This window comes from Pyrus communis, chromosome 14 (genome assembly GCF_963583255.1).
Source record: "Pyrus communis chromosome 14, drPyrComm1.1, whole genome shotgun sequence".
In the NCBI taxonomy this organism is placed as follows: domain Eukaryota; kingdom Viridiplantae; phylum Streptophyta; class Magnoliopsida; order Rosales; family Rosaceae; genus Pyrus; species Pyrus communis.
Window position 1 is genome coordinate 8804720 of NC_084816.1, and position 25937 is coordinate 8830656.

General features: G+C 35.2%; 1 long non-coding RNA gene across 1 annotated transcript; it reads right to left on the bottom strand.

The window, feature by feature from the left end:
• Positions 1-817: 817 nt before the first annotated feature.
• On the bottom strand, positions 818-6658 carry LOC137714113 (uncharacterized). Its single transcript, XR_011065400.1, has 3 exons — positions 5814-6658; positions 5471-5594; positions 818-1073 (listed from the first exon to the last, which is right to left on the bottom strand). It is a non-coding gene; the product is annotated as an uncharacterized lncRNA (long non-coding RNA).
• Between the last annotated feature and the right edge of the window lie 19279 nt (positions 6659-25937).

A 25937-nucleotide genomic window follows, 5' to 3' on the forward strand; every position in this document is an offset into this window, starting at 1 on the left:
GTTAGTTTTATTGGGTTCATTTGTGTTTACGTTTGCTATCCTTTACATTTTTATGCTTGTTTTCTTTTAGAAAATTAATAAAAAAAATATGCTTCAAAACGTTAAATCTTAATCAAAAGCATGGCTAATATCAAACCGGTCATATATATAGTTGGATAGTAGTTTACATGGAGAAATGCATGAACTTCAAAGTAGAGTTACCAGGTTGCCGCACACAATTCATATACTAGACTAGATAAAGCCGACATGTTTGTAAGGGTTTCTCCCGAGTTACCTAGGAAAAAAAAATGGAGTGATTAATGGCGGATCTGTCCACGCGTCTGTATCATTGTTATTGAAGGAACACCATGTTCATGAACTCATCATGTATATAGATATGGCCAAGTGGTGATGAGAGGTGCATGCCCTCTCTAACTACATCGGGCCTCTAGATACAAAGAAGTGGAAAATGAGAATAGAGAAAGAATAAGAGTGAGAGTCGACTGTGCAAGTGAAGGTTATTACGCCTACTTGCTCGTTTGCTACTTATGATGTTCTAGAATTTTCATGGAGGTACAGTTTGAGTACAACTATCACACGAGGGTAAGTTATTTGACAAAAATTCTAAGAAGAGAACCAAGTAATTGGTAGGTAGGGAGGGGAAAGTGGTGTATGCTCGTGCTGCATCTTGGACCACAACTATGGTGGTTTTTTTGTTCGTTAAGTTTTTGCTTTTCTGCATTTAAGTTGAAGGTTAAAATAGGATTAAAATGCAGGCGTTCTTTCATTTATTATTTACATGTTTTGTTGTTCACCTTAGTTTTTGTTTCCTCCTAAATCGTAAAGCATATTTTCTTTATTTTTTTTTTTTTCTTCTTATCTGGGTGAAAGGAAGCTGAACATTTGGAACACAAATTCACTGTCATGGGCAAAAATATAATTGGGTTTTGTTGTCCAAGGAGATCTCATGCGTGCGACCCAAAATCGTCCTTCACCAGCATGTCTGCCAAATTAACACCCACCCGGTGGCATCAGTTGGACCACCATGTACGACCATGGAGACCACTACTGCCTGCGTTTGGGCCCTTTCCTCCCTGAAATACGTACTGTAAATCCGTAAAATTTGATTTTAATCTCATACAGAAAAAATACACACACGTGTGCGCGCACACACACACGTGCGCGCACACACACATACATATAACTAATATTGTAATTGTAAGATCAATCAACTTATAAACTAAATTTCTAATAGAAATGAATTATAATATCAGAGTTTCAAGCATAATATATATGTACTAACTTAGAGAGTGCAGTCAAATTAAGATTTATAAGAAGAAAGGAAAAAAAAATAAAAAATTAAGATTCATAAGGATTTTGAATGACTTAAGAATTATAAGGTAGTCAATCAAGATTTTAAAAAATATATATTTTTTTTAAATTAATGTAAATTTATATGTAAACTAGAATTTTAATAGATATTTAGCAAGTGCATGCAAATCTAGATATATTTCAGAAGCTTACAGATTTTATGGAATTTCGTTAAGTTGCGAGATTTGAGGATAAACAGTATACATACCAAGGACACTAAACAATTTCACCCTTTCCCAAAGATTTTATTGGATTCCCCCGCAAATGAATTCATGAACTCTGTTGTTCACACTCGTGTCCTTCATAACTTTCCCTTAGGATCCCAGAATCATTCGACCTACCTAATTAAAGCACCATATGTGTAAGACATGACTGCATTCCACTGTTATGGGGCTCCTTATCATTATCTTCAGCCCCATTTTTTTTATCAAACGTATTTTAATCCTCACGTATTTTAATCACACTCACCAGGGACCAAATTTTCATTTGTCTGCTGTCAACAAAATAAACCGATATTCCATTTTTTTTTCTTCTCATTTACGGGAGAGAAAGAGAGATGGAGAGGTGGATTCTGGGCAGGTGATGGTGTAACAAGAGCATAGGAGGGAGGGGATATGGTGGTTATTGGGTAGGGAGGATGGGGAAGGGACACAGTTTTTCTTTTATGTCTTATTATTTCCAAAATCAAATTATTGAGATAAATGACTAGAAAATCTTCCAAAATCCATCAAAATTTATGAATAAAATTCTCTAAAAATTCATCAAGTTCCACAAATGAAATCAATCACAATCCTCAAAAGTGCATTTGGATTCTAAAAATCCTATCAAATCTACCGCTTAGAAAGTCTTTTAAAATCCTTCTACATGCTAATTTGATTACCTTTCATACGAACCTTGCATCATCTCTCAAAGTTTTTTTATTCAGTTGTTGTTTAAATCTTGTATCATCTCTCTAGTTCTCATAGAAAATAAAGAGATCGAATAAAGATAAAATACACCAAACATGTCCAAAATTTATTAGTTTTACTATCGACTTAAAATAGAGAAATAAATAACATCGAGAACTAAAACAAAAATGTTTTTATTTTTATTTTTATTTTTTGTGACCATAAATGCAGTATACCAACATAGAATGTATGAGAAAAGAGCCCTTTCAAATCGCTTCTAAAGATAATCACGATCTCAAAGAAAATTGCCTATCAGTCCCTATATTCGCTAGCAGCCTAGCAAAGATAAAGGTTAGATAATAATTTTCCAGAAGATAAAAATTAATCGAAGACGAGATTTTTGCCCAAATTTTTTTTGAACACAGTAGATATACATGACATTGCCTCTTTTAACACCATTCTAGTTTTGTGATCTCATGCATATATCTTTTAAAGATGTTACTTCTTGACTTCAAATATAGTACATCTTCCACAACAGGTTATATAAATATTCTTTTGTGCCTACGAAACTCATCATGTGATGAGTGTTGAAAACACAAATAAGTGTTGTAGAAAGGTGACACAACATATTTCTCCAGACAACAATAGATATATATATATATATATATATATATATATATATAACTTAATTGTTTAGAGCATCTACATACACACATTTGAGAGTTTTTTTATTTTTTTTACCCAAGCATCTATAAATATAACTTAATTGTTTTAGAATGACTAAAACCCATGTAGTGAAAGCACTTTTGGGTTCTAAAAACACTTGAAGTGCATATTAGATCGTGCTTCTTGCAAGAAGCACTTTAAATGATTTTTCAAGATTTACTTGCATTTTTACTAAAAACTGTTAACTGCAAGCACCTTCATTAAAATTGTTAACCATTATTTTCAAGGACTTCCAAACACACTTCTAGTCAAGCAGAGAATAAAGCACGTATATGGGATATAGTACATGCATGATTCATAGCTGAAGTATAAATAAGAAGTATAGAGGTCAGGAGACACACTCGGACAATTAGAACGATATAGAACACAATAGTAAGCTATAAAGATCCCAAGATAAAGGGTAAGAAGTTCGAAATGAAATCATGATCACACAGGATAAACCATAAATTATCAACTATATATAGAAGACGATGCTAAAGTACATCAGCTCCATGCTTTTTTTTTTTTTAAATAAATAAATTGTGTAATGGACAATTAAAATCACAAATAAAAGAAAGAGCAGTGACCGGAGTTGTGTCAACAATTGGAATGCGTATGATTATTAATTAATTATGACTCATTATCTTAAGCAAAATTTAACAACAACGCCTAGATTCAAGTCTTAATTAAACACCGAAAGTAATGATAATATAGGTTCATGAGCAGAATAAGTGAATGAAGGTGGGGTAAATATATATGTAATTGTAAGAAAGAATGTGTTGAAATCTATGTAAAGTATGCGTTTTGTACGAAATGGAAGAAAGAGAGAAAATAGTTGAAAGAAAGTGCATTAAAATTCTAGATTTGTTATACATGCAAGTTCTCAAAATAAGCCAGAGTGATCAGGTAGTCATAGTTCATACTTTATTATCTAATTCATATACACACTACATATTTAGCTATAAGATTGCTTTGGTTAATTTAAGTATATTTCCATTCCGAAATTTTACGATTTGATGATCTGCCTAAGTACTTTTAAAGATCTTGGCATTAAGGGAAGATCAACTCCTATCTTAACAGTGAGAATTGGAAATCAGTGGTCCTAGCATTGTAGTTCACTATGTTATAACTGGAAATCTTGAGTTTGGACCACTCTAATTTATTCAATGCATGTTTGGAGATCGATATATATCAACATGTATGCATGATTAACCAGAAAGATGTACCTGATGACAGAGGTGGTTCATAAGGTTTTCCTCATTATCAAAACATAAAAAATATAAAATTCATAGATATAGGTACGGAAGATATTTGCATATGACTGAAGATATATCTTCATGTTACGATGGTACTTATTGCGTAGCCTAATTGAGACCCAATAAAATGTGAAAGTATCATGGATAGTGATAGAGGCACACAGATCTCCATGATCTTGAAATGACTGAAGCATCGGATGTTACTATTACTGAAGAAGTGAGAAAATAGTTGGAGTACTGAATATTATGTCTTTGAGAGGAGTGATGAATGAGACGGGAGTGAGGTTACATCTCAAGGGTCCCAAGTTGGAAGACGACTTACTCTTTGGTTGGTCCTCAAACAATTGTAAAGGCAAAGACAAAAATGGCTGTGAGAAAGTGACAATGTGTGACCATTTCCCATCAAGATTTTGCATATCGAAGTTCCCAAACCGATTCCAATTTTCAATGATCTACTGATTTCACAGCTAGAGATCGAACCACTTGAAATATTTTTCTAAAAACAATTAATTCTTTGAATCAAATAGCATCAACCCACCACCCAAAACAGGTGGGGAAAAAAACCATACACAGAGACGATCTAAAACTTCTTTCACACATATCTATTTCTCAGCAATAGAAAGACAGGAAAAAACCAAGCTTGTTATTTGTTCACGATTCAAAAGTAATAAATTTTAAGATGAGGATACAATTTGAAGATTTCCATTGTATTCTAAACTTTTAAAATTTAAAATTTTATTTGGTAACAACTTTGACTACGGTTTTCATGTTTGATAACAGGCATCTTTACATTGAAGAGACCTTAACTCAACTTTGAAATCTAACAATATTAATTGCTTTTGTATTTTCAAGGGGGGAGAGATTTATACACTACTCTTTTCACATATTGCACTCCCCTATATTTTTCTAACCACTGAATTAAATAAATAAAAGAAGAATTAAGAGACGAAATTAAGCAACAAAGTGTAAAATTAAGGAAAATCAAGATCAAAACAAAGTGTGGAAATCACTTCCCTTTCAAAATAATGAATAACGAGTTCTAGTGATGGACTCTTTTTTTTGCATTTTTAAGATTGTTGTTTTTTAGCAACCATTCTACCAAACAACAACTTTGTTATTGGAATGTATTCCCTATTTTTGGAAACTATTAGAAATCAGCTTTTGGATTCTATTCCGAACGGCCAAGTATTCGGACAATCCATGGGTAGATCTGAAAACCAACGCAACAAAATAGGAAAAATAAAAATAAATAAATGGTTTGAAAATATTTACCTTTTCAAAATGCTTTAAAGGCTTTGCAGCATCGTCAAGGCTGATCAACACTCTCCTTTCACATCCCAGTACCATAGACAAAGTCCCATCTCTCTCTGCATAAACAGACTTTGCTCAGGTAACCCTTGTACCCGAATCAAGCTTTTATCAGAAGAATAATCACAGATCTAAAAATTTAAGCAGAGCCAAGTTAATGAGGCCATAAATAACACCTACAAATACTACTGATAATATATATATATATATATATATATATATATATATATATATGAGCTCCATTAACAAAAATAAAGAAATTCCTAAAACTAGGGAAGCAAAATAATTTTTTTAGAAATACCCTTACCTGAAACAGTAGACAGAAAGCATACCAAATCATTGAAGTGAGAAAAGTGAAACTGACTGTGGAGTTCTCCTCTCTTTTGTATAGTGGTTTATTGCCGATGCAGCATCATCAAGATTCTCACCTTCAAAGAACTTTATCAGTTAATTGCATGTGTGAATCTTGATGATGCCACACCCGCAAACAACGACTGTCAATCTATACATTTCCTCCATGCATTTGAGTCAAATACTGTAAATTCTAACAAGAAAATGACACCCAGAATATTATATTTAGAAAGAAAAAAATTGAGGATATTCAAAGAAGAAAATAGTGAAGGAATAGAACCAAGTCCTCGAGCAATATGCTGCACTGCTGCAAGTGGCTAAAACGTAAAGAGGGGTACCCAAGAAGAATCTAACCCATGAACAAAACAAAACCCTATTCTTCTTTTAAGGTACTATTTAATAAAAACAAAGGGTACAGATGCAAAATTTTGTGGAGAATTCATATGTTTTGATACGCAGCTTAGGTTTCTACAAAGGATCGATCGATTCCCACAAAAGCACAATTTAAAAAATTTGTTTGTTTTATAAAAAGCAAAATCCATTTCAGATGCCATAGACATGGTTATATTCAGAAGAAAATCCAGTTGGTATCCAGTGTAAAGCAGAAAATAAGGTTGAAAAGGAGGGAAAAATTAGAACAAATTAACATTACGATTAGAGAGAAAACGAGCAGAATACTAAATTTGTGAAAAAGCAGAGAAAAAAAACCAGAAAAAAGAGCGTTTATATACTTGAGATCTAACACCATAGCGAAGGCCCTATGCGTTTGGCCCCTTGTGTGTGCGCGTGAGAAGTATCAGAGTTAGGAAGCTCTGAAACACGGATGGTAAAGCGAAAGTAGGGTTTATATAAGGAACATTGGTGAGCCTAGACTCTATTGGTTCTCCAAGTTTTTACAATCTTTGCATTTTGATTGGTAGATGCTGAGTGTACAGTACTGCGCCAATGTGGCCGCAGTTACACATCGTCGTCTTCATTAAAAACCCTAACTTTGATTTGGGTGTTGGGAGGATGAGGGCATCCTCTTCTTGTTGTTATGGATTCATGCACCCACACTCATTATGATTCTTTAAATCATTGCCAATTTTTTTGGTTGGTTACATTGAAGGGCTTCGAAGGCAATCACTTGTGTTAAATAAAATCATGTTAATTGAAGGAAGTTGAGGTTACAATCTAAAATTGATTCTTGGCAACATCTTTCTCGACGAAAGTTGATATATACCGACAAAATTTGACCTTTTATGGTGAAAGTTTTTGCGGGCATTGTCGTTTGGAAGGCCATTTTTTTAGTAGTGTTGGCAATGTAAGAAGTAACTTAGGGAAGCAAGGATCAGGCATGGAATAATTTTGATTTTTAAGTTTCCTGCATTTATTAAAATATGGTTATGAGAACAATCATTTCACTCTAACTTTTCCATTTGTTTACTTACACAAATGAAGTCGAAAAAGTGTGAGCTTCCCATTGAAATCCTTAATCAGAGAAAGAGGAGGAGGGGAGTGCTGATCAAATTCTCTTTGCTTAGTTCCCATATCTCTACGTTGTGTTTTCCATTTCTATTAAGTAAAAATGCCCTTACTTCCTTATAAGTTTATGAAAGGTTTCTTAATAGTCTAATGTAACGTGAGACATTTTTTTACATTGTCACGCATCCCCTCATGTGACACAACTTTTCGAGCCTAACTTACGTGGATAATTTTGAACTTTAAGCACATGGGCCATTGAGCCTTATACATAGCGAACCTGCTCTATAACCAATGAAATTGAGATTTCATACAAAACCAGAAGTATGTGAATCTTAAAGTCTCATACCATGATAATAGTGTATACTGCTATCTTGTATAGGGTTTAGGGTTTAGGGTTTAGATACCTTCCATCACATGGCCTTTCTACTGCATGCATTATGTGTAATGCTAGAAAGATCATTTATTCAAACTATATTTTGTAAACTATATGACGTAATTAAATTATTTGTTGATTAACGTACTTATTTTACATTGATAATGCATCTCATAATTTACAATTTGGTCTAAAAAATTAATCTATCATTCTACCTAGCATTACGCATACATTGTATACTTTTAGTATAATGAATGAGAGCATCTGTTTAATTTAACTAATTTGATCAGAAAAACAAAAGAAAATTGTGCAACACAACAAAACAGAAAACCGAAACACCGTTTCAAATGCCTGAAAAAGAGAAGGAAAACAATAAATCCCGTGTAAAGTGACAAATTTTGTCCCCCATCAGGTCTCCCCACCTGAAGGCCTCGTGGCCGCGGCCGTGTCCGTACATTCTGATGTGGCTGCTACAGGTTTTGCCTTTCTTTTATTCTTTTCACGTCATCAAACTAAGAATAAAAAAGCTGTTTGCAAAAGCAGCTAATTGGTATCGCATTTAAATAGTCAATTATCCACCTTTTGAGAAAAAAACAATAACATTATGTTAGATGTCATCTACTATTTATATCGAGTAATGCTAAAAAGATTAAATTTACAGATTAAATTTTAAAAATTAAAAAATATAGATGTCGATAATTGGTTCATTACTTAAGGGTTGATAAATGTGCTTATTTCTATTGATAACACATCATTTATTTTGCAAATTTAATCTCTCTAACATTACTATTCATATTTGTTTTTCCTTCTTCTTTTGGGCAATGACCATCCAAACTGATAGTTTTGGGTAGGCATGTACGCCAAACTGATAACTTATAAACGGAGCTTGGGTAAAATGCTTCAAGTTCATGTTAAGAACTTACTGCTAATACGATAGCCGAAGTTCTTCCTATTTGTGCCAAAATATAGCCATCAATAATATCATTAAGATTTTCGTTAAAAATTTACGTGTTTTCGTTAAAAAGTCACATACGAGTAATGTGACTGTTAGGAATATAATGAAAGAATGTGATGTATTGGATTGTCGACACTTGTCACAATAGGAGATTAGTTATATATATATTTATTTTTTTTAATATTTTTATTTTTAAGAATGTGTAAACATGAAAAGTAGATTTGTATTGATGAATTTGTAGGTTACAATCTCTGTTTACGATTTTCTTTTGATTCAGTCTTCAAATTTGATGTAGATGCATGATTGTTGATCCAAGGGTCGCGATGACTTGATTTCGGACGAACGGTTGAACGATTGCTTCAAGTTTTGAGCTTGAAAACAACGCATGGATGATCTTCACCTCAAGAATGTGGCAAATGTGGTGTTTGATGCGGGATTTCGTCGCTTCAAGGGTCTTGGTGACTTGATCTTGCAACGAACGTTGCTACAAGTTTATAAGCTTGCAACAAAGTCTTGAAGGAATCGGCATGAGTGCTTGTTGATTCTTCAAGGAAGTGCTTCGACTTTGGTTGAGAGAAAGCTTCGGCTTTGGTTGAATGTTCTTCGAAGAGAGCTTTGGCAGTGTATTAGTCTTCAAAGGTTTGGCAGAGGTTCTTCTGTGTAGAGATTTTTCGACCCTTATGCTTGTGGGAGGATCTTGTACTTATAAGCTTCTCACGGCTTGCCTTTGGGTGGATTTGGCCTTGATTTGTGTCTTGATTCGTCCATGAGAGAATTTAGGTATGTTTTGTGTTTAATTTCAGCCACTTTACTCCTTTGGCCAAAATTACGAGGCGTTTTTGCCTATTTTGTGAGCAATCTTCGATTCTTGCTTGTTTTATGAAGATGCCTTAACTTTCTTTCCGATTTTGAGAGCAATTTGGGCCCTTTTGCCCAATTTAAAGGAGTTTTCTCCCTTTAGCCAAATTTTGGGAATATTTTATACTTCGCTTACTTGATTTGTGCCACATGTCATTGATGACTTGTCTATTTGTGAGGAGTCATATGCCACGTGGAGCTTTGCGATGCATTCTTTGTATGCAACGAAATTTACATGTCTACAAATGCCCCACTTCAAGGCACGTTGTAGGCATGTGCTTGTCACATGTAGGAAACGTGTTTTGAAGTCCCGCAATGTGAATGTTCTAACTCAAGGGTAATCGAGACTTGGTCTTGAATTAGTTTGTTTCTTCAAGGGTCGTGGAGGCGTATTTCTTGAATTGAGACGATGAATTTTGTCAAGGGCTGTTAAGGCTTGATCTTGAATTGAAATGACATTGTTTCTTCAAGGGCTGTAAAGGCTTGATCTTGAATGAAGTTAGACCTGGCATTCGTGTTGTGTTTTTCGTGTTCATGTCGTTTTCGTGTCATACCCGATAGCTTAACGGGTCATGTCGTGTAATACCTGTTGAAGTAAACAGGTAATATGACCCGACCCGAAATCAACCCGTTAATATTTTCAGGTAATATGACCCGACCCGTTACCCTTTAAGAAAAATATATTTTAAATCAATAAAAATGAAAATGAAAAACATAATTTGACCCAAAAAAATGTAAAATATAATACTAAATTAGTATATACATACTAAATTTCGAAGTTGACCCCTTAATGAAAGTTGTAAAGCTTTTCATTATGAGTGATTACATTTTTCACACTTCTACAATAATTATTATTAATTTTATTAATTTTTCACTTAAATAAATAACATTGTTCAAGAGATTTGGAGGGTTTTAAAAATCTAAACGACCATGTAACTTTGCTAATGGAACTCAAAGCTTACATGTTATTCCATTTACAAAATCCTCAATTTTCATAGATCATCATGACATAAGATTTTGTGGTATATATCCACTTCTGTAAATATTTTAAATTGACGATCAAATTAGTTCATTGTATTCATATAGGATCAAGGAGTGTAGTTGTAAAAAATCATCAAAATTAGAGTTAAAATAACCGTTCAATCGTGATTTTTCGTTTATAATCGTCGAAACGTTTTGTCTCGTTACTTGATCTCTGAATGTTTGTTTTGTGCAATTTTTGGCATATGCGATCTCGAAGCATATATAAACAAGTTTGACGGTTGGATCATTGAAATTAGTTTCATATGATGCGTATCCCATCAAAATGATACATTAACTAACACTTAGAGTTTATTTAACTTTTATTAAGTATAACATAAGATTTTGTGGTATCCACTAGTGTAAATATTTTAAATTGAAGATCTAATTTATTCATTGTATTCATATAGGGTTAAGGAGTGTAGCTATAAAAAATCATCAAAATCGGAGTTAAAATAACCGTTAAATTCGTGATTTTTTTTTTTATAACCGTCGAAAAGTTTTGTCTCATTACTTGATCTCTAAATGTTTGTTTTTTTCAATTATTGGTGTATGCGATCTCGAAGCATATATAAACAAGTTTGACGGTTGGATTGCTGAAATTAGTTTCGTAGGATGCGTATCCCATCAAAACAATAGATTCACTAAAACTTAAGAGTTTATTTATACTTTTATCAAGTATAACATAAGACTTTGTGGTATCCACTAGTGTAAATATTTTAAATTGAAGATCGAATTCATTCATGGTATTCATATAGGGTCAAGGAGTGTAGCTGTAAAAAATCATCAAAATCGGAGTTAAAATAACCGTTAAATCGTAATTTTTCGTTTATAACCGTCGAAACGTTTTGTCTCATTACTTGATCTCTAAATGTTTGTTTTTTGCAATTTTTGGCCTATGCGATCTCGAAGCATATATAAACAAGTTTGACGATTGGATCGTTGAAATTAGTTTTGTAGGATGCGTATCCCATCAAAACGATAGATTCACTAACTTTATTTATACTTTCATCAAGTATAACATAAGATTTTGTGGTATCCACTAGTGTAAATATTTTAAATTGAAGATCGAATTCATTCATTGTATTCATATAGGGTCAAGGAGTGTAGCTGTAAAAAATCATCAAAATCGGAGTTAAAATAACCGTTAAATCGTGATTTTTCGTTTATAACCATCGAAAAGTTTTGTCTCATTACTTGATCTCTGAATGTTTGTTTTTTTTCAATTTTTGGCGTATGCGATCTCAAAGCATATATAAACAAGTTTGACGGTTGGATCGTTGAAATTAGTTTCATAAGATGCGTATCCCATCAAAACAATAGATTCACTAACACTCGAGAGTTTATTTATACTTTCATCAAGTATAACATAAGATTTTGTGGTATCCACTAGTGTAAATATTTTAAATTGAAGATCAAATTCATTCATTGTATTCATATAGGGTCAAGGAGTGTAGCTGTAAAAAATCATCAAAATCAGAGTTAAAATAACTGTTAAATCGTGATTTTTCGTTTATAACTGTTGAAAAGTTTTGTCTCGTTACTTGATCTCTAAATGTTTGTATTTTGCAATTTTTGGGGTATGCGATCTCGAAGCATATATAAACAAGTTTGACGGTTGGATCGTTGAAATTAGTTTTGTAGGATACGTATCCTATCAAAATGATAGATTCACTAACACTTAAGAGTTTATTTATACTTTCATCAAGTATAACATAAGATTTTGTGGTATCCACTAGTGTAAATATTTTAAATTGAAGATCGAATTCATTCATTGTATTCATATAGGATCAAGGAGAGTAGCTGTAAAAAATCATCAAAATCGGAGTTAAAATAACCGTTAAATAGTAATTTTTCGTTTATAACCGTCAAAAAGTTTTGTTTCGTTACTTGATCTCTGAATGTTTGTTTTTTGCAATTTTTGGTGTATGCGATCTCGAAGCATATATAAACAAGTTTGACGGTTGGATCGTTGAAATTAGTTTCGTAGGATGCGTATCCCATCAAAACAATAGATTCACTAACACTCGAGAGTTTATTTATACTTTCATCAAGTATAACATAAGATTTTGTGGTATCCACTAGTGTAAATATTTTAAATTGAAGATCAAATTCATTCATTGTATTCATATAGGGTCAAGGAGTGTAGCTGTAAAAAATCATCAAAATCAGAGTTAAAATAACTGTTAAATCGTGATTTTTCGTTTATAACTGTTGAAAAGTTTTGTCTCGTTACTTGATCTCTAAATGTTTGTATTTTGCAATTTTTGGGGTATGCGATCTCGAAGCATATATAAACAAGTTTGACGGTTGGATCGTTGAAATTAGTTTTGTAGGATGCGTATCCTATCAAAATGATAGATTCACTAACACTTAAGAGTTTATTTATACTTTCATCAAGTATAACATAAGATTTTGTGGTATCCACTAGTGTAAATATTTTAAATTGAAGATCGAATTCATTCATTGTATTCATATAGGATCAAAGAGAGTAGCTGTAAAAAATCATCAAAATCGGAGTTAAAATAACCGTTAAATAGTAATTTTTCGTTTATAACCGTCAAAAAGTTTTGTTTCGTTACTTGATCTCTGAATGTTTGTTTTTTGCAATTTTTGGTGTATGCGATCTCGAAGCATATATAAACAAGTTTGACGGTTGGATCGTTGAAATTAGTTTCGTAGGATGCGTATCCCATCAAAATGATAGATTCACTAACACTTGAGAGTTTATTTATACTTTTATCAAGTATAACATAAGATTTTGTGGTGTAAATATTTTAAATTGAAGATTGAATTCATTCATTGTATTTATATAAGGTCAAGGAGTATAGCTGTAAAAAATCATCAAAATCAAAGTTAAAACAACTGTTAAATCGTGATTTTTCATTTATAACCGTCGAAAAGTTTTGTCTCGTTACTTAATCTTTGAATGTTTTTTTTTTTTGCAAATTTTGGCGTATGCGATCTCGAAGCATATATAAACAAGTTTGACGGTTGGATCATTGAAATAAGTTTCATAGGATACGTATCCCATCAAAACAATACATTAACTAACACTTAGAGTTTCTTTGGGTTAAATATTAGGCGGGAAATGGATGGATATAGGCTACAAAATTTCCCAAACATTAGGCGGGAAATGGATGAAACTCTTGAAATATTAGGCGGGAAATTAATTATTATAATTTGTTTATGTGTTTGGTATTTTTAAATTACTTGATATTTTTATTTTTAATGTGTTTTATGATTTTTAATCTCAATCTTTGCCTATAATATACTATAAAAATAAATAAATAAATAAAACTTAAATTTTAAAATTTATATAGAATAATAATAGAATAATAATTAATAAACAATATATACATATTCATTATATCTATTGCATTTTATAGTAAGTTTTTTTTAGTAGTGTAAAAAATTAAAATCATCAAAATAGCATTTTTCTTATCGTGTCGAAACAGGTTACCTGCGTGTCACTCTCGTGTAAACCTGTTAAGGACCCGTTATTAACGGGTTATTATCGTGTGACCCGATAATGACCCGATTAGTTATCGTGTTGCCCGAAACTCGTTATTTTCGTGTCATTTACGTGTCGTGTTAACGGGTCATGTAAGAAATTGCCAGGTCTAAATGAAGTGATGGATTTCATCAAGGGCCGTTGAGGCTTGATCTTGAATTGAAATGAAAGTTTTCTTCAAGGGCCGTAGAGGCTTGATCTTGAAGGAAGTGATAGATTTCGTCAAGGGCCGTAGAAACTTGATCCTGAACGAAACATTTCTTCAAGGGTCGTTAAGGCTTGTTCTTGAATAGAAAGGAATTTTTTTTTTCTTCAAGGGCTGTAGAGGCTTGATCTTGAAAGAAATTTTGAAAATGGATAAATCGGCACATACTTATTGTACGTATTTGATTTTCCATAATCTTTGACAAAATGCATTTGGTGCATTTTGAATTTTTCCTTGTGGTTGTAGGAAAAATGTTTTCCTTCCTTCGATAGGAATCCCTTTCAATTTTCGTAACGAGGGGGACTTTCTTCAAAGTGTTGGAAAGCTTTTAATGATTTCCTTCAAGGTCTTGGAAAGTTTTAACGCTTGTCCTTGAGTGAGTAGGATGTGCATTTTCCTTTCCCTTTTTCTTTCCCATGGCAAAGAGGGTATTTTTCTTTCCTCTTTTGTTTTCCACAACAAGGAAGAAGTCTTTTTTTCTTCCTTGTTTTGATTTTCCACGGCAAGGAAGGAGTTTTTCTTCCTTATTTTGGTTTTCCCACGACATGGAAGCAATCTTTCTTCCTTGTTTTGATTTTTTACAGCAAGGAGGAAATATTTTTTATTCCCCTTTTGATTCCCCATGGCAAGGAGGTATCCTGCTTTCCTTTTTTTTGTTTTTTGTTTTGGGAACATGTTGTCTGACTTGCACGCCCAGTTTGAGGTTGATTTCTCTTTGAAAATTCTGAAAAGGTATAGGAAATGTAGCTTTATCCCTTATCTTTCCAGAAATATATCGCATGCCACTAGGAAAAATCGGGAAGGCTTCAACTTTGTACTTTCCTACAGCTGCGCAATCTTAACGGGAAAGCAACTGCTGCGGGAATGATTTAAAAAACTGGAATGTTTGGCTTTAGGGAAAATTATGAAATTTGGATATAATGATCCTCAGCCACTTAGCTTCCTTCTCCAATTGGCCTTGCATCAAAATCCTTCCGGAAAGTTAAATTATCATAAAAAACGTCCTACTTGCACATATTGGCTGTAACTTGCCATTTTTGCTTGGAATTTGCTTCCTTCTTTTGGTGGGAATGTGCTTCCTTGTTTTGATTTTCCTTTTGCTAGTTAGGTATGTATTTCCCTTATAGCATTAGGAAGCAATTGACCCCTATATATAGGACAATTGGGTGTGCATTTTTTTACACACACAATTGCTTGTCGTGGACTACCTTGAAGCTTTTGCCGTGGGCTTGCTGCTGTTGCCGTGCCCTTTTTGTCGCTTAGAGCTTGTTGCAGTGCGTCACTTTTACCGTGTGGGGTTGTGCAAACGACTGCAGCGAGTTTATGTTGTGTAGTGCTTTTTGGTCACAACTTTCCTCCGTGGTGACATTTTTGTGCTTCTTGCCGCTGCTTGGAGCTTGTTGCAGTGAGTCACTTTTACCGTGTGGGGTTGTGCAAAAGACTACGGCGAGTTTATGCTGTGTAGTGCCTTTTGGTCACAACTTTCCTCGGTGGTGACGTTGTTGTGCAGTGCAAGAAACTGCTTGCGTGATCATTAGGTAGCATTTTTGTTTTCTTGGTATTGTAGCGCACTTTGAAGGACCATTATGTAGCTGCCCTTTTCGCCGTGCAGTGCAAGAAACTGCTTGCGTAATTGCTGTGGGGTTGTGTAGTGCGATTACATGGCGTTTTGGTTTTCTTTGCTACTGTAACGCACTTCGAAGGACTATCTTGTAGTTGCTCTCTTCGCCGTGCAGTGCAAGAAATTGCTTGCGTAATCGTTGCGGGGTTGCGTAGTGAGATTACGTGGCGTTTTGGTTTTCTTAGCTACTGTACCATGCTTTGAAGGACCATCCTATAGCTGCCCTCTTCGCCGTGCTTTTCGAGCTTTTGTGGCTAATTTTCTTTTCGTCATTATGACTTCATCAAAGTCATCCTTCAACGCTTACGAGATTTGTCTCGCATGTCTTTTGCTTTAGTAGAGCGATTTTTCTTTCTTTGCCGCCCCACTTTTGTGCTTACGTTGCTTTGTTTATTTTGTTGCACCCATGATATTTTTCAAGTGCTTTAAGAATAATGCCATTACCATTCTAGCGAAGGAAAGCGATTCGCAAGATAAGGGAATAACGTTGAAGCTTTGTGCGTCGTTGACTTGCCCTAAGGAGCTTGTTTTTCCTGCAAAAGACAACTTGATGCACATCAAGTTGTGGTCTTCTGAAGTGTCTTGGGAAGTGACAAATTTTTGTCGATCAACTACGAAGAAGAAAGCGTGTACATTGAGGATTCTTATCTTGAATCCTTTGCACCATGCTCGTGACAATTAGCTTCTTCGCTATCGTATCCCTTGCGAAGCTGTGACTTAGAGTGGCGCGTTGTCGACTACTAGAGAAGTCGTCTTTGTTTTTTGGTCATTTTGTAATAAGGCTATGTAGGGCTGGGTTCAGTTTTTTGCCAAAATCGAAACTGAACCGAAATTTCGGTTCGGGTTTTTTTTTTCCCTTTCAATAGCAAAAAAAATTCCTAATAAAACATTGTTGTTGATTCAGTTCAAAACGTCACAAATTATAAGGGTTAGTGAATCTTCTAGTTGTAGAAAATCACAAACAAATCATTGCAACTAGGATCTAGAATTATTTATGTGAACAAGGAGCTATCCCACAGTTCCCACTTGCATTTCCGAAATGATGCCTCGCAACAATCACTTGAATTCCATGGTTTCCTACAGCAATGGAAGCGGCTATGTCTTCAAGGTCGAGTTCAATTTGCCCTTGTTATGCTAGCTTTATGATGAGCTCTTTAAGTGACACGCCCCAACCTCGATATCCCTAAATATTAGGGTAGGCACGTGCTGGTCGACACCCGAGGGTGACGAAGCCATTTAAAATATGCATACAACTAAAATATATGGTTAGAACAGATTAAACTAAAGCAGAATCGTGTTTACAGCATACAACTAAGTAAAAATAATGTGAAAGAACTACTATAGAAAGGTACGAACCAAGGAATGAGACTCACACCGAAGAGGCTCGAAGATGCCTAAATGGGAATGTCCTGACGCTGTGATCATATGCCTTGAATCTAATTCCTGAGGGGGCGTAAAAACAGAAAATGTGAGTGGACCATAAATTATAATAATACTAATAGTAAGAAAACCAGTTTATTGTAGAACATATTAACCCCCTGTTTTGAAAACACACACACACACACACACGCACACATATAATATTACATATAGGTTTTATGAAAAACCCTAGCATGCAGTGTAAAACATTTGTGAAACATCGTAAATCATATCCGTGCTGTACTCAACTAGGGGTATCATAGTTACCCGAAGGCAGTACTTGTCCATCACTCAAAGGTGAAACTGTATAACCTGTCCATCACCCGAAGGTAAAGCTGAATAACCTGTCCATCACCCACAAGTGAAATTGAATCAAATAGCATAACATCCATACTAACACTAATCGTGGCTAGTGAAGTTGTCCGACACCGTTTTCGACGGTGAAGCTAGGGGTATATAATATATCATATCTCACTCCTCCATCATCTATGTCCTATGGCCATAGACATAATACCCGTGGTGTGCGGATGTGCCGTATGATAACCCACTAAGTAAGCACCAAAAACATATCTCAAAATCCCACTCAAATCTGGAGCTCGAAAGCTCAAAGTCCAATCTTATAAATCATAGAAACTTTCTAGCTCAATTCATCAATATAAATCATAATGAATCCATATCCGTAAATCCATCATATAAATCATAATCGAAATCCATATACGCAAATCCAATAATTCATATCCGCTCGTAAAAACATAATTTTCGATAAATCATAATATTTCGTAAAGCAACTTAATTAAATCATGAATTCTATATAAACCATAATTATATAAATTCGTAAAACATAATATCAAACAAATTAAATGCATGAAATATGAAATGCATGCTAGGCTAATATTTTATAAAAATATATAAGTTATGAAGGGGTTCACTCGCAAGTTTTCCATTGCCCGAAAGCAGCTCGAACTATCGAGAATGTGATCACTTCCTGCCAATGCGCCTAAACACAATTAGGAACCTATTAGCAAAACTCTACTAAAACGTTATAATTTTGGAAAACGGTTGGCGGATTCGGATTCTGCCACCCCGACTTGCCGAAAAATCTAACAACTCCAAGAATTCCCAAATTTTACAGGAATGAAGATCTCAATGAGATGAAAAACTTTCATACCTGTGACTAAGACCAATTTTGAAAAGCCCCAATTTCACTAAAACCCTTCAGAAACCTTATAAAGGGTGTTTCTATATTCACCTCAAATCGATTTCAGTGCTCCAACCAATGATTGGGCATTATTCTTGAGCTCAAGGGGAGTTGTTTGATGGTGGGGATCGATGAGATTGCATTCAGAAATGGCGAATCGCTGCTTAGAGACTCACAGGTTGTCGTCGGAGCTAATGACTTTGAACTTCACAATTTAGAGCCCAATTCCTTCGATTTTTGGGTGGAATGTGAAGAAGGAAGGTTGTGGAGTTGGTTTTAGGTGGTTAAGTGATGTAATTCGCTGAAAAACGGATGAAAAACAGCTGGATTCCATGGCTACCATTCTGGTTTGGTCGGAAAAGGAGAAACAGGTTGTGGATCCCATGCTTCTCCTCTCCCTCATTTTCTTTCCTTTCCTGCTCTCCCTATTGGTCACTCTCTCTCTTCCTTTCACTGATTGGTCCACACCCCTCCTTATTCCTAATTTCCTTTCCATCACAGCCACACATATGGCATGACCATTCTTTTCTCCAGTAATCTGGAGCCTTCTAGAAAATGGTCAAATGACGATTTTATCCCTCTTTTTACTTGCCCACAACTTCTTCGTTATAACTCTGAATTACATTTTGTTTGCGCCCACGTGTTCATAGCAACGAGTACTACCCAAATTGCCAAGAAAATAGATTTTATGTGGCACGACAAGGTGGTCAACAAAAGTCAACATATTTGCCTTGAATGGCATTTTCATAAATTCACATTTTAAAATTATAAAAACTATAATTTTTGAGGACATGTCATTACATTAAGGACGAAGCATTTGCCAATAGGATGGTTTATGATACGATGGTATTTGCAGTACCTAGGATCGTTAACGCGATTCATCTCTTCGGGGCATTTGCATTCAGGCAACTTGATCACTTTCTTCTTTAGCAAGTCGTCTAGCATTGCGACCACATCAGAGTCCGGAAAAGGGTAGGTCTTTTGCTTCAGCTCCCTCAAGGTGTTTTTGTACCTATCTTGGATATGAGAAGGCTCACTTCATTTTATCTCATTCGCTTTGTTCTTAAAGGAGATCTTGACGGGCACAAGAGAGATCTTGATGGGGGCAGTGTTAACGGCAAAAGCTTCATTGGCGGGCTTCTTCCCAGTCTTATCTACCTTTGGAGCAAGCACCTTATCCTTCTTGAAGTTGGTGATTGGCTCATTTTTCCCATGGTTGGCGATACTCAGCTCCATGTCGTGGGAACGAGTTTCCAGTTCCTTAAATGTCCTTGGCTTTATGCCTTAGAGAATGTAGTGTAGCCCCCAGTGCATGCCTTGAACACACATCTCAATGAAGGAGATTTCAGAAAGCCGATCCTTGCAATCCAGACTTAATGAACGCTATCTTTTGATGTAGTCGATGATCGGTTCATCCTTCCATTGCTTCGTACTCGTCAGCTCTAGCATGCTTACGATGCGGCAAGTGTTGTAGAAGTGGTTAATGAACTTTTTTTCAAGTTGATCCCAGCTGTTGATGGATTTGGGCTCGAGGTCGGTGTACTAGTCAAAGGCATTACCTTTTAGCGAGCGCATGAATTGCTTGACGAGGTAGTCTCCATTTGTCCCAGCGCTGTTGCAAGTTTCGATGAAATAAGCAATATGTTGTTTCAGATTACCCTTTCCATCGAATTGCATAAACTTTGGCGGCTGATAACCCCTTAGCATCCTCAAGGCGTCAATCTTCTTGAAGTAAGGCTTTGAGTACAGTACGGAGTCATGCGAGCTTCCTTGGTACAACGCCTTAATGGTGCTAGTGATCATCTCCTGTAGCTGCTGGATAAAGAGAGATTCTATGAGCGCTGTTGCTTGGTCCAGCTTCTCCACCATTTTTTTCACCAGAGGTTCTTCATTTTCATCGGTTTCCTCCTTTGGTGGATCAACCTTCGACTTAGCTTTGTCGTCGTGATGCTTCTCCAGATGGTTGACAAGCGTAGCAATTTGCAAGTCCTTATCTTCCATGATTTTTGTCAGCCTTGCAATTGCTTCACTTATTTGAGCTAGCTATTCCTTGATGGAAGTTATGCTAGTAGTCATGACTTGCATGGCTACGGGACACGAGGTGCTTGAGTCGGCATCAGAAGTTAAAAACTCAGAGTACTTCCTCGGACTTTCTTCCCTTGGTGCCCTTAATGAGGCCAGGGTGATCACAGGTTCGTGCCTTAGGTGCTCTTACTCATTCAGCAAAGTTGATGAAGAGGTGGAAGGCACGACAGAGAGAGAGTTCCTGCTTTGCTTTGGGCTGTGACGCCCAAAGTGCCACCACTTGTGGCAAAGATGCCCTTGTTCTTTGCATTGGTAGTGGGAAGAGCTTGATCCTTTCTTGATGCCATTTGTGCGAGTTTTGAAGACATAGATGAGAGGCAGAGATGTCTCATTAGGTGTGCCAAATTTGTAAACAACAAAATTCCGTATCGAATGAAATAAGAACACGTGTACAAAGTAGATTTTTATTGATGAAGATGCGTGATTGTTGATCCAAGGGTCGCGATGACTTGATCTCGGACAAACGGTTGAACGATTGCTTCAAGTTTTGAGTTTGAAAACAACGCATGGATGATTTTCACCTCAAGGATGCGGCAAATGTGGTGTTTGATGCGGAATTTTGTCGCTTTAAGGGTCTTGGCGACTTGATCTTGAAATGAACGTTGCTACAAGTTTATAAGCTTGCAACAAAGTCTTGAAGGAATCAGCATAAGTGCTTGTTGATTCTTCAAGGAAATGCTTCGACTTTGGTCGAGAGAAAGCTTCGACTTTGGTTGAATGTTTTTCGAAAAGAGCTTTGGCAGTGTATTAGTCTTCAAAGGTTTGGCAGAGGTTCTTCTATGTAGAGATTTTTCGACCCTTATGCTTATGAGAGGACTTTGTATTTATAGGTTTCTCAAGGCTTGCCTTTGGGTGGATTTGGCCTTGAGTTGTGTCTTGATTCGTCCACGAGAGAATTTAGGCATGTTTTGTGTCTTAATTTCAGCCACTTTACTCCTTTGGCCGAAATTATGAGGCCTTGTTGCCTATTTGGTGAACAATCTTCAATTCTTGCTTGATTTATGAAGATGCCTTAACTTTCTTTCCAATTTTGAGAGCAATTTGGGCCCTTTTGCTGAATTTAAAGGATTTTTCTCCCTTTAGCCGAATTATGGGAATATTTTATAATTCCCTTGCTTGATTTGTGCCACATGTCATTGATGACTTGTCCATTTGTGATGAGTCATATGCCACGTGGAGCTTTGCGATGCATTCTTTGTATACAACGAAAATTACATGTCTACAGATTGTTCTCTCTCTCTCTCTCTTGTCTATCTTCTTCTTCATTCTTCACAGCCTATCTTAACAGTGACCATTATTATGTTTTTTGGTCAAATAATGCCACTATTTTAAGAAAAGAGACCTAGGACTAGATTTGGCATTCGTGTCGTGTTTCTCGTGTTTGTGTCATACCCGATAGCTTAATGGGTCGTGTCATGTGATACCCATTAAAGTTTGGTAATATGACCCGACCCAAAATCAACCCGTTAATATTATCATGTAATATGACCCGACCCGTTACCCGTTATGAAAAATATATTTTAAATTAATAAAAATGAAAATGAAGAACATAATTTGACCCAAAAAAATGTAAAACATAATACTAAATTAGTATATACATACTAAATTTCGGAGTTGACCCCTTCATGAAAGTTGTAAAGCTTTTCATTACGAGTGATTACATTTTTCACACTTCTACAATAATTATTATTAATTTTATTAACTTTGCACTCAAATGAAAAACACTATTCATGAGATTTTGAGGGTTTTAAAAATCTAAATGACCATGTAACCATCGTCTAAGCGTTGAGGATGCAATTGTGAACGTTTATTATGCTTTCACATCTTTCAAACTTATACATTAATGATTTTGAATTTTGTTTATTTTGAACTCCTTTAAAAATACTATTCATTAGAGTTTGTGTGGTTTTAAAAATTCAAAAGATCATATACCCATCCTCGAAGCGTAGAGGATGCGACTACAAGCGTTTGCATATTTTTTCATATTTTTTGCACATGTAAATTAATTATTATATTTTTTTAATGTGTTTGGTATTTTTAAATTACTTGATATTTTATTTTTAATGTGTTTTATAATTTTTAATCTCAATCTTTGCCTATAATATATTATAAAAATAAATAAATAAATAAAACTTGAATTTTAAAATTTATATAGAATAATAATTAATAAACAATATATACATATTCATTATATCTATTGTATTTTATAGTATGTTTTTTTAGTAGTTTAAAATATTAAAATCATCAAAATAACTTTTTCCTCATTGTGTCAAAACAGGTTACCCGCATGTCATTCTCGTGTAAACCTGTTAAGGACCTGTTATTAACGGGTTATTATTGTGTGATCCGATAATGACCCAATTAATTATCGTGTTGATCCGAAACCCGTTATTTTCATGTCATGTTAACGGATCGTGTAAGAAATTGCCAGATCTATCAGGAACATTGCTTAAATCAAGCAAGGAATATAAGAAAGTGTACACCACCGATGGTGTCCAAGCAAGGGATGGTTTTCTTTGACAATACTAATGCTTCACGATTAATGGAAATCAATGGTTATGTTTGGTGCTTTTCAAAATCAAAATTTGAGATTCATCCCATCATGAGATTTTGAGTTTATAGGATAAAATTTCTCCCTTGATATCATTGCTCTTACAGCCTAAAGAAAAAGTGTACGCTGCAATGATAGAACTAGATATTATATTTTCTATCCCAAGGGCCACAAGCTACATTTTCACTGGTTCTGAATTTTCTTATCGGGTTTAAATTTGGTACTTGGTATGCTGCTGGCCATAAACAGATGATAGATATTTAAAGGGTCTAAATTGGCCACATCTATGCTTTAGATATTGACATTCTTCTACTACGTACTGCAACTGGGTCGTGTAATCAGGTAGAGAATTCAAATATAAGTATTTGGATCCTGGAAGCCATGGAGATTATCTTTAATGCAAGTGGAATAATAATCAAGAGATTTTGGATCATACATAACTCCAACAGTATGATATGTAAATATACTACGTATATGATGAGTCGTCATAAAATGACGTGTGTGTGTCTTTACAAACATTTGTTTCTCTAATCTCTCATATAAAATAACGTGTAAATTTGATTACAAACATTTGCTGCTTCATCTACGTGAAATTCAGCCCTGGTTTCGATAATATCAATGGTAGAGATAGGTGAACTCCATGGATAAAACTCGAACTAGAAACCAAAGTGTTGCTGTTCTTAAAGAGCAATGATCGGTAACAAGGCCAAGCAGGATTTGAGTTAATCATTCTCCGACCATCTCCACTCCATGTATCAGGTAATAAACGGAACAAGGCAAGTTAGATGCAGGTAGTGTCGTCATCCTTGTTCGGACTCCATTAAAGATGGGGTCCCGAGGTGGCAGCTAATTGGGAAATCCCTAATTGGTTGCAGTATCGTGTTATAGAGATAGGTGAAGAGATGTGGGGATGATCTGGCCCATGAGGGGGATTAGAGGAAGAGTGTCACATGGGAAGCACACTACTTGAAAGTGATAAAACACAAGGAAATGGTACGGAAGGGCCAGCATGCCACGGCAGTGTGCTTGTGCTGAACACAGAAGTCTTGGGTAGCTAGCAAGTGTTTGGTGCTATGAGCACTTGCGTGGCTTTTGGAATTTTAAGCTTGGGACTAAGGACATGGGACCCGACGCTCAGAAGAAAATGATTTGGTGGCATTGTGCCTCTTAGTTTATTTAACTTGTTAGGTATACATGTATATTACCGGATTTATTAGGCGATGGTGTGATGCTCAAACAAATAAACTCGACAATCAACAAACATCTTACCTCCCCCACATGTATATGAATGACAATGATACTTTCTTTAATTGATGGTTTTCTTGACTCTAGGCAATTGCTATTTTGTTGTAGGTTTGCACCTTTTGTTTTGATTGGAGGTACACTTGTATTTTAGTTACCGTTCCAAAAATTCTCGCCTAACGCCGCCTAGGCAGCTGACTGCTGGTCACTGTCCCAATTAATCTCTGGGTGTTTGAAAATTTAGACAAGGCGCCTAGACCTCCTTAGCAGTCCACCTAGCCCGCCTAGGCGCCCGCTTAGCCCACCTAGGTTGAGACTCTCACATAGACAAAAAATCGATAACTTTCATTTTGGATTTTATTTTTGTTCAATAAATTGTAAATGACTTGTTAAATACTTGGACGAACATTCATTATATGCTTGTATCCCAATACAATTATGTATTTTTGTAAGTATAAATATGCACTTATTTACACGATATCTAATAAATTTACTTAATCTGCTTGTTGGATAAATATCAGCACATGTTATACATGACTTTTTAAGAGTATTATGCCAACGCTTGATGTGTCGCAACTTTCCATTGTATACATGACTTTTGGCCCTTGATTGCGCGGCCATACTGTCACAATGTATACATATAGCAGTTACAGGCTTTGGCCACACTGGAATATCCTCCAGAAAATGTTTAAGCTACTCGGCTTCTTCTCTAATCAAGTCTAAAGCTATAAACTCTTACTCCATGGTGGAATGAGCTACACAGTTCTGTTTAGAGGATTTCTAAGATATTGCTGCACCTCCCCAGGTAAAAACATATCCACTTGTCGACTTGGATTTTGTAGTGTTAGAAATCCAATTGGCATCACTGAAGCCTTCTGCAACAGGTGGATACTTTGTGTGGTGTAATTCATAGTCAAGTTTATTTTTCAAATACCTTAACACTCTTGCTAAAGCATCCCAGTGCTCTTGTGCCGGATTACTTGTATATCTACTAAACCTGCTTACTACATAAGCTAAGTCGGGCCTAGTTGAAGTCATCAAGTACATTAGACTTCCAATTACTTGAGAATATTCAAGTTGAGATATGGCATTGCCTTTATTTTTATCCAACTTGCATCTAGCATCAAAAGGAGTTGCAGTAGGTTTGCAGTAAAATTGACCAAACCTTCGTAATATTTTTTCTACATAATGGGACCGTGTAAGGACATACCCTTCACTATTTCCCTTAATTTGAATTCCTAAAATGACATCGCCTTGACCTAAGTCTTTCATGGCAAAGCTTGAATTCAACATTTTCTTTGTTTTGTTTATTACATCTTTATCGCTTCCCATTATGAGCATATCATCCACATACAAGTAGACAATAAAGCAAATTTTATCATTACTCTTAATGTAGACACATTTATCAGATTCATTTATTTTGAACCCATGTGTCAACAAAGTATGATCAAATTTCTCGTGCCATTGTTTTGGTGCTTGTTTAAGTCCATATAATGACTTAACTAATTTGCACACTTTGCTTTCTTGTCCTTTAAGCACGAACCCTTCAGGTTGTTCCATGTATATTTCTTCATC